We start from the raw sequence: 10864 nt of genomic DNA on the forward strand, positions 1-10864 counted from the left end.
GATTCGAGTCCAAAAATCACCCAAAATCCCATGTGGGTCGCATTTATGAAAAAACATATTTTGGAAACCAACCTAACGCTCCCTCATACTCAAGGAGTCATTACATTTAAAAACAAGTAAAATCAGAGCGAATTTGGGGCTAAAATCAAGCCTCCAAGGTTTTGGGATTTTTGAACAAGAAATAGGAAGATCTACCATGAAAAAGGTGAAATTTTACCACAAATTGAAGAAGAATCACGAAAATAAGTGCTAGCTAAGCTCCCAAATCACCCACAAGCTTCAATTCCAAACCATCTCACTATTTATGGTTTTAGCTTTCTTATAAACGGGCGAAGAATGGCAAAAATTGATTGAAAATGGCCTACTTATACCTATCGCAAGTATTCGAATGTCGCTATCTCAACCCAACCCTTACTATCACGATATAGGACATAAGACACGAAAGTTACAATCGTGATATTTGCCCCTCGCAATAGCGACACTGGGGGACTATGAAAGTAGTCGCAATTGCAACTAAATATGTCACGATCGCGACAATTACTGGTACTGCTAGATCTCTATCATGATCCACGAACTGAGACTTTTCAAGTCTCCGCCAAGCCTTCGGTATTCATCCAGAATCCTGTATATGCAACCTATCACTACCTTAACCAGGGCTTAGTCGTGATGGGTATCTCAAGTCCATCGAGGACCGGAGACCAACCCCTTAACCTAGCCGATCAAAATGCAATATGAATAATAGAAAAAGATAACCAAAAATATAAGCAAGATAGATAAATAACAAAAAGGACACTAGGAGTCCAAAACAATAACCATTCCCACACTTTGTCCACAAATGCCTCTAAACCAAATTACCAAGTTAAGTTGGGAAATGCCCCCGACGATGGTTAAAAAGGAATCCAAAGTGTGAAAAAAATGATAGGATATCGATACATATTAGGAAAGTAATGAAATGTTTGGATTTTTTGAAGATGGAGGCTCACTACTTCATTGCAGACCAACCGACGAACTCGAATCCACCTAATGCTACACAAGGGTAAAAGAGGTTCCTTCAAAACCTTCCTTATTAAACAATGTAGCATCCTAAGATGGTTAGAGGGGTGAGCACTAGCGTGTAACTAAGGGAAGGGATTAAACAATGCCATTGCAAAATCAAATCCAAACTTAATGTACATATTCACATACAGGCATATATACATTTATATTTAATGTTGGGATAGGGGACAAGGTTTATCATGAAATTTAAACCATTAACCTATACCATGTAGCATCAAACCATCCTAAGGAAAACCATGAGCTATATGAGTCTGTCTTCCCCCACTAGAAGTGCTCCAGTGCGTGTTAGCTGTACGAACAGGAGAAATCCAAGGAAGGGCTAGGGAATGCCTCAAACCTAGCCAATCCAAAGTATGAATAAAGTGTGAACTATGCACACAGTGATAAAGACCCCCTACCAGCAAATGTTGTTTCCAGTATTGGTCCCTCTGGGACCTCTACCTTCTATAGGAAAGCTATATAACCCCCTTTAAGCCCAATTAAAACATTTGCACTCAACCCCCTCCATTTAACTAAGGAACCTTCCATTAAGGCATCACCAAATGGTATCATTATACCAATATGCTTGCAAGCTCATAAAATTATTCTATTTCAATTATTCGTCAACCTAGGAGAATCCGCGACCTCCAATTTCTAATTTAAAACCATACCACTACTTTCAAGGCCTTATTAAACCACTTAAAATCATATTATGGCCACTAAGGCCTTTCAGAAACCATTTATGTTCCATTTACCTTTTAGGCAATGCAATAGTTCAAAAGTAGGTTAAATCATGCAAATTTCCATGCTCCAAATCCAATTTACAGAGTGGGTTGAGGTTAATTCCAATTCCAAACCAATTGAAATAATTTTAGGAGAATTCCATGACCCCTTTCCCATTCACATACCCATGAAAAAATTTAGTTCCAAGACCCTGAGATAAAGCATGAATATCAATTCCAAAACCATGGGGAAATCAAACAAGTAACAAACATTCAAAACCCTCAACCCATCATTCAAAACCCAATAATTAAATTCACATAAACCACGATTAAACACTCGATTTTATATAAAACCAAGTCAGGAAAGAAATACATTCCTGAAATACCAAGGAATTTGGATGAGAAACCACAATTCGAGCCCTAGATGTTCACTCCCTAAAAACCCTAGCCTTGTTTTTTATTTTGGAATTTAAGAGAGAAAAGAGTATTTATGTTAAGTTAAATGGGTGAAAATAAAGCTAAGGGAATGTTTTAAGTCATGGAATAGTAGTGGGGTAAGAGGAAAAGACCACCATGCCCTTCATAAAATCATGCAGGAATTTTAACTTGCAGTCTCTATGGGTCTTGTAATGACTCGTGATCATTGGCCATGAGTCGCCACCATGACTCGTAGTCTGGGTAGTGAATCAGGGCCATCTCACTAGTTTAGTCACGACTCCCACCCTATGACTCATGACCAGCCCTTAGGACTCGTGGGGTCCTAGTCGTACTCAAGGCAGAAACATAGGAAATCCTCACTAGTTTGACTACAAGAGGCATTGTACGACTTGTATAAAGTGGCTATGACTCATAGGGTCTTATTCATTTCCTTGACAATGACCTCAACACACATGGAAATTTTCAAAGACCAAAACCCAGGGTATTACATTAACCCCCCCGGATCATTTATCCTCAAATAAGCAGTTAAGGAACCCATTAGCACGAATACAAGCTCTAATGCAACCATAAAACCATGCATAAATGCTAAAGGTGACAAAATGTAAAGGAACCCATACCTTAAACACTTCTATCCAATACGGGGAACTAGAACGGATATTTGGACTTTATTTCCTCTTCAGCTTCCCAAGTAGCTTTCTCTACCTTTTGATTCCTCTAAAGTAGTTTTATTAAAACCATATTCTTATCCCTCAATATATGGACTTGCCTATCAAAAATCTCAATCGGGACTTCCTCATAAGACAAGAAATCTGAAATGCCAATATCCTCCACAGGAACAACCAAAGAAGGAACACCCACATACTTCTTCAACATCAACAAATGGAAAACCAGATGAATAGAACCCAAATTCGCAGGCCAACCCAACGTATAAGCAACATTATCGACTCTATAGAAGAGCTATACCTCATACCATAAATAGCTTTAAAAAAGCCATTTTAATACTCAAATGATAACTATTGTTATAGGTAAACTCAATGAGAGGCAAATGATCCACCCAACTACCTCCTAAATCAATCACACAAGCCCTTATCATATCTTTCAAGGTCCAAATAGTCTACACCACTTGTCCATCTATTTGAGGGTGGAATACAGTGGTAAGGTTCACCTTTGTCCCCAAGGCTTTCTGAAATGAATGCCAAAAGTGAGAAGAAAATTGCATACCTCAATCTAAAATAATGGAAATAGGAGCACCATGCAAGCTAATTATCTTCTCAATAAAAAAATTGACATAGTCCTCTCTAAAGTAAGTAGTTCTTACTGGCAAGAAGTGAGCAGACTTAGTCATCCTATCTACAATGACCAAAATTGAATCATATTGATTACAAGACCGCAGAAGACCCATAATGAAATCTATATTAATTATCTACCACTTCAACATAGGCAACTCAATCTCTTGAGACATGCCACTAGGTCTCAAGTGCTCAACATTTACTTGTTGACAAACCATACACTTATTATTATAGTTAGCCACATATCTCTTCATATTCTTCAACCAATAAATCTCTCAAATCATGATTCATATTTGTTGAAATTGGATGAACTATATACCTCAACTCATGTGCCTCAGTCAAAATCTTTCCTCGTAGCTTATTAACATCAGGAACACATAATCTAGCTTGATACCTCAGAATACCATCACCACCAATCTCAAAAGCCTTAACATTTTATTGACCTATATCATCCCTAATCTTTTTAGGGATGGGATCCAAAGCTTTCTGCTCCTTCACTTCCACACTAAGAGATGATTTAACCACTTCCTAAATAATTACCCATCCATCCTTAGAGTACAACAGATGAGCTCCCAAGTTAGATAATTGGTGAATATCCTTCACCAACCCTCTTTTATTCTCATCCACATAAGATAAGCTCCCCATAGGCAATTTTCTAAGAGCATCAACAACAACATTAGGTTTACCTGGATGATAATGAAGAATCATATCATAATCCTTTAGCAACCCAAGTCATTACCTTTGCCTGAGATTGAACTCCTTTTGGGTAAACATATACCGCAAGCTCTTATGATTAGAATAAATGCCCACATTCACCACATATAAATAATGGCACCAAATCTTTAAAGCATAAACCATGATCGCCAACCCTAAATCATGAGTCAGAGAATTCTTTTCATGAACCTTAAGTTGCCTAGAAGCATAGGCCCCAACCCTACCCTGTTGTATCAAAACACAACCCAATCCTACACTTGATGAATCACAATAAACAACAAACCCATCAGTACCCTAGGGTAAGGTCAAGACTGGAGTAGAAGTCAACGTATCCTTCAACTTTTCAAAATTACCCTCATAAGCATCCAACCATAAAATCATCACATTTTTCTGGGTCAACTTAGTCAGTAGAGCAACAATAGAAGAGAAATTCTCCACAACCCTTCTATAGTACCCATCCAAGCCCAAGAAACTTTGAATATCAGTTGGAGTCGTGGGTCTAGGCCACATTTTAACCACCTCTACTTTTTGTGGATCCATCTTGATCCTTTGACTAGAGATAACACGCTCAAGAAAGGTTACAACGTTTAACAAGAACTCACACTTAGAAAATTTTGCATACAACCTTTTATCCTTAAGAGTCTGCAATACAATTTAGAGATTATTAGTATGATCCTCCTCACTCTTAGAATACACCTAAATATCATTAATGAAAAATTTAAAAAATAGACCCAGAATTAATCTAAACACCCAGTTCATCAGATCCATAAAATAGTGGGAGCATTAGACAACCCAAACGACAAAACTAGGAACTCATAATGACCATACCAGGTTTGAAAAGCTATCCTGGGAATATCAACCTCCCTAATCTTCAACTAATTATACGACGAATGAAGTTCAATCTTAGAAAAATAACTAGCACCTTAAAGCTGGTCAAAGAAATCATCAATCTTAGGAAAAGGGTACTTATTCTTCACTTTAACCTTATTCAGCTGCCAATAATCTATATTTATCTGAAGAGACCCATCTTTCTTATGCACAAAAAACACATGAGCACCCCACGGAGAAATACTCAGATGAATGAAGCCCTTATTAAGGAGATCCTTTGACTGCTCCTTTAGCTCTTTTAATTCAGTCGGAGCCATTCTATAAGGAGAAATATAAATAAGATAGGTATCCAGTAGGAGATCAATCCCAAATTCTATTTCCCTATCAGGAGGAATGCCAAAAAGGTCCTTGAAAAACACTTCAGGGAATTCATTCACCACCAGGACAGATTGCATAGAGGGACCTTCAAAACTAGAATCTTTAACCAAGACAAAATGATAAAGACACCCCTTAGAGATCAACTTTTGGGATGTAAGATAAGAGATAAACCTCTCTTTATGCTCTAGGGAATTTCTCTCCCATTAAATTATTGGTTCATTAGGAAATTGGAAATTGACCTTTTGGGTCCTACAATCTAGAGAGACATAGCATGAATAAAGCCAATCCATCCCAAAGATTACATCGAAGTCTCCTATATCAAGCTCTACCAAATACACCAAGGTCTCCTTATAAAAGATAGACACCATACAACCCCTATAGATTTTTCTAGCCATAATAGAATTTCTCACCAGAGTACAAATAGAAAAGGGATCAAAAATATTTTATAGACCAAAACCAAAATGCACAGCCACATAGAGGGTCACATAAGAAAGAGTAGACCCCAGATCAAGAAAATAATAAGCATCATAAGAGAAAAGATATAACATATCGATAACGTCATCAGGATATTCCTTAGATTCCCTATTGGTGGAAAGATCATAAAGACGATTCTGGCCGGTGCCAATACCAAAGTAGCACCCTTTGGTGTAGGAGCCAAAGATGTGGTAACCAAAACCTTATTAGCTCTAGCAGCCACCTTAGCTGAATGGTAGTTCTTTTAAATATGACTAGGTTGGCCATATTTAAAATACAAGTTCCTCTTATTATCACAATAACCATAGTAAAGCTGACAATAGAATCAGCAAAGTGGATGGAGAGGGTCTGACTGAGCTCCACTAGACTGAGACTGGTCACCCTTTGCTGTAGGACCCTTGCTACTCAGAAAATAGAGATCACCAGATGGCTTAGGATAAGGAGCACTAGCCACAGAAAATGAACCAAAATTTCCCTAAGTCTTCTTTCTTGATCCACTATTTACCATCTCTTTCACTAGATTACTGACCTTCACCCTGCTCTGAATACTTGAACTTCTTATTCTGCTGCTCCCCGATATCTGTCTATCTCTTCTTTTCATCCTCTAACTACTACATATAAACCAAAAACCTAGCGATATAAATATCATTGATCAACTTCAAAGCCTTACATTCTAATACTAAGTCACGAGACAAACCCAAAGAAAACTTCCTTATTATATTCCTCATATTAGACGCCAACTCCAAAGCAAAGTGAGACAATTGATAGAACTTCAAGGTGTATTCCTTCACACCCATCTTGCTTTGCCTCAAATTCACAAACTCTTCTGCCTTAGCATCCCCCAACTCCCGAGGAAAGAAATAATTAAGACAGGCACCAGAAAATCCCTCCCACATGGCCTTCTCAATATCATCATCCCTCGACTACTCCCACTTATCATACCACCAATATGCAATAACTTTCAACTAATAGGCAACAAAATCCACACCCTCTATATTAGTAGTATGAATCACTCTATGATTCTTCTCTATCTCATCAATGAACTCTTGAGGATCCTTATAAATCTTAGAGCCTATAAAGGTTTGGGGATTCAACTGCACAAACCACCTAACTTGGGTAATTTATGACGTAGGGTAAACAGAAGCAACCAGACTAGAATAATGGGACCGAGATGTCAATAACTGAGTAAGCAGGTGAATCAACCTATAAAACTCCACACTAAAGATATCTCCTTGAGGTGACTTAGCATGAGTGTTACCAATCATAAAAGGACTAGTGGGGGTTTGGTGGAACTCTACTTGAGGTAGTGCAATCAGGAGTTGGGACCCTAGGCCGAGTTAGCACTTCATAGGTGAGTTGAGTTCCATCCACATTATCCTTAGGTAGGATAGAGGTTCCAGATGAGTTTCTACAAGCATTAAATCTTTAGGGAGGCATGATCTGAAATTCAAGTAACTCAGAGATTAGAGGAATTCCAAGACACCAGACTCTATAGCTCGAATTAGAAAACAAGTAGGGAAAATATTCCTAAATGCCTTATGTGCCTATATAAGTGTGGCGTGCTATACTCCCATAAAAAAGACTCTACTCGACATGGCTTTTCGGATACCTATACACCTTGAAACTATGCTCTGATACCAAGTTTGTCATGACCCAAACCGGGGCCTATTCGTTACGTGTATCTTAAGTCCACTAAGGACTAGAGACCAACCCTGATATGGAACAAATAAGGGAACATGAAATCACACCCCAAAACAGTCCACAAATCACAACAAAGTGTGGACCAAATAGGGACCTCTCTCAGATTCGACAAACACAACAAGATACAAGATATGTAGGTTTATTTGACACCAAAAACAGCAACAACAACAAGAGATATCAACAATATGATAGGAAGAAACAACACTATGATAACAAGAACCAATGGTTATAAAATTACAAGAACAACAAGAACCAATGGTTCACTAGACAACACAAACTAAAACATGAAATGTAAAGATAGGAAGTGAGACATACACTACAATTAGATCCAAGAACCCATAGACATATTCCATCTAAGGACCCCTAGAACTTACAATAGTAATACCACACTCTTACGAAGACATGAGAGGGATTCCATCACTCAAGCACCAATGTGTCCAAGTAATACACATTCACAAGTGTTTTCACACTTGCCATGCCCTAGTTTTCGGCCTAGAGAACCTTCTCTCAAGTGTTCTTATATCAATATTCAGCAGACCCCTGAAATAAGCCCTAACATATTCTATTTATAGACTAATTACAATAATAGGAAAAATGACAAAAGTTCCCCTTAGTGTTAAATGAACAAAATTGCTCCCATGGAGTGCAATAGAGGGATGACTTTTGAGCCCTTTTCACACTCCAACTCGTACACTCCGTAGGTTGCATTCAACACATTTAAAAACGTCCATCTTCATGATTATAACTGTATCATCCTCTCTATCTTGAGAGAAATTTGACCTGCAATTCATGACACAAAACAAATGAAAATGGTTCCAAAATAGCCCACAAAATGAGAAGAAATCGAGAACATAACAACTTCATTCTGCACCTCGGCTTTCTCTCCATCTTAAGATTTGCCTTCAATCTCATTTGGCTCAATTGAGTTTCATTCCCAGCCAAGATAGCACTAGGAAGGTTGTTATTCATTGTCGCTAAGAAGTTACCCACAAAACACAAACAAATTAGCTGTACAAGAAAGGTCCTCAAAATCTCTCTTTATTTCTTTGCCTCTCCGATTCCTCACACTTTAATCTCACAAGTATTGTAAGCTTGTGTGTACTCCATGAGGTGTTGAGAGGTGAACCAAATATTTAAAACGACTTGAAAGAATAAGAAAAGAAACACACAAGGATGTAAACACAAAGAACGGTTTTCAAAATTAACTCACAATCTAGTAAATGGTCACTAGTTTGTAAGTTGGTATTGGAATCAACAAACGAAACTAGAAAACAACAAATAGAAACTTAAGAGATCAAAATTTGAGCTTAAAATTGTCGTGTGAACAGTAAATAATAACGTGGAAGCTATGTATTGGTTGTGGTTTTTAAACAATTTGTTATTTTTCAATTTGGAAGTCTTGGTCAATTTTCAATTTGGATGGTTGAGATTTGGTTAATGGAGGGAAACTACAAGTCTTGAAACTCTTTTCAATTTTCAAACAAAAGTCTTGACTTGGCTAATACTATTCCCACAAAACAAGGTCCTTAAATCATGGAAGGTTATTGGAAGTGGTTGTAAAGTCTTTGTTTTGTGTAGGAAAATCTTGTAAGACCTTAAAACTTGGAAGATTATTGGAGAAGGCTTAAGGGTGGTTAAAAAAAGTCTTCAAGACTAACAACAATACCACTCTCGTTCTTCTTGGTTTTAAAATCAAACAACACCTTTTCTTGAACAAGTTATGAAGGTGATGAAGAACACCAAGAACACAACACTTGGAATTCTAAGGTTCATGTTGGGTTCTCCATCATCAACAACACATGTTCAACCTCAAATCTCCAACAACAAACAATAACCACCCAACATCCAACTCCAAATCCATAATACAACACACAGCCAATCTTGAACAACAACAATATCACACGGCCACAACAATGTTCACAACAACAACTTTCAACAAGTTTAAGCTCAAGTTTAGATCTAGACTCAAAAGTGTTAGTGAATAAGAAAACTAACACTAAAAATGACAAAACAAACAAGAACACTACTAGATCTAGACACACAACAAAAAAATCTTGTCCAAGACAACAAGAACACAATTTTCAGCCAAGAAACAAAAATGGACAGATTTCAACTTTTCTGGAATTTTTTTTTTCAGTTTTCAGCTTTTTTTTTCTAAGTAAAAAACCCAAGATTGACTTCGTAAGAACGAAATCAAAAATGGCTTTGATACCAAATGATATGGAACAAACAAGGGAACATAACATCACACCCCAAAAAAGTCCACAAATCACAACAAATCAAGGACCAAATGGGGACTTCTCTCGGATTTGACAAACACAACAAGATACAAGATATGTAGGTTTAGTTGACACCAAAAAGAGCAACAAAAACAAGAGATAATCAATAATATGATAGAAATAAAAACACTAGGTTAACAAGAACCAACGGTTACAAAATTACAAGAACAACAAGAACCAATGGTTCACTAGACAACACAAAATAAAACATGAAATGTAAAGATAGGAAGTGAGACATACACTATAATTCGATCCAAGAACCCATAGACATATTCTATCTAAGGACCCCTATAACTTACAATAGTAACACCACACTCTTACAAAGACACGAGAGGGATTCCACTGCTCAAGCACCAACGTTTCCAAGTAATACACATTCACAAGTGTTTCCACACTTGCCATGCCCTAGTTTTTGGCCTAGAGAGCCTTCTCTCAAGTGTTCTTAAATCAATATTCCGAAACCTCCCTGAAATAAGCCCTAACATGATCTATTTATAGATTTATTACAATAATAGGCAAAATGACAAAAGTGCCCCTTAGTGTTAAATGAAAAAATGGCTCCCATGGAGTGCAATAGATGGATGACTTTTGAGCCCTTTTCACACTCCAACTCGTACACTCGTAGGTTACATTCAACACACTAAAAAATGTCCATATTCATGATTGTACCCATATCAAACCCCTGAACCTAGAAAATCAGAATACAATGCAAATAACAACAGAAGATAACCAAACATATAAGCAAGATTAATAAAATAACCAAAAGGGACACTTGGAATCCAAAACAATAACTATTCCTACATGTTGTCCACAAATACCTCTAAATCTAATTACCAAGTTAGGTCAGGACATACCCTCGACCATGGCCAAAAAGGGAATCCAAAGAGTGAGAAGAAATTGATAGGATTTTGATACTCTTAAGAAAAGCAATGAAATATCTGGCCTTCCAAAAGATGGATGCTCACCACTTTAACGCAAACCAATCGATGAACCTAAATCCACCTAA

The sequence above is a fragment of the Capsicum annuum genome, chromosome 8, assembly GCF_002878395.1.
Source record: "Capsicum annuum cultivar UCD-10X-F1 chromosome 8, UCD10Xv1.1, whole genome shotgun sequence".
Lineage (NCBI taxonomy): Eukaryota > Viridiplantae > Streptophyta > Magnoliopsida > Solanales > Solanaceae > Capsicum > Capsicum annuum.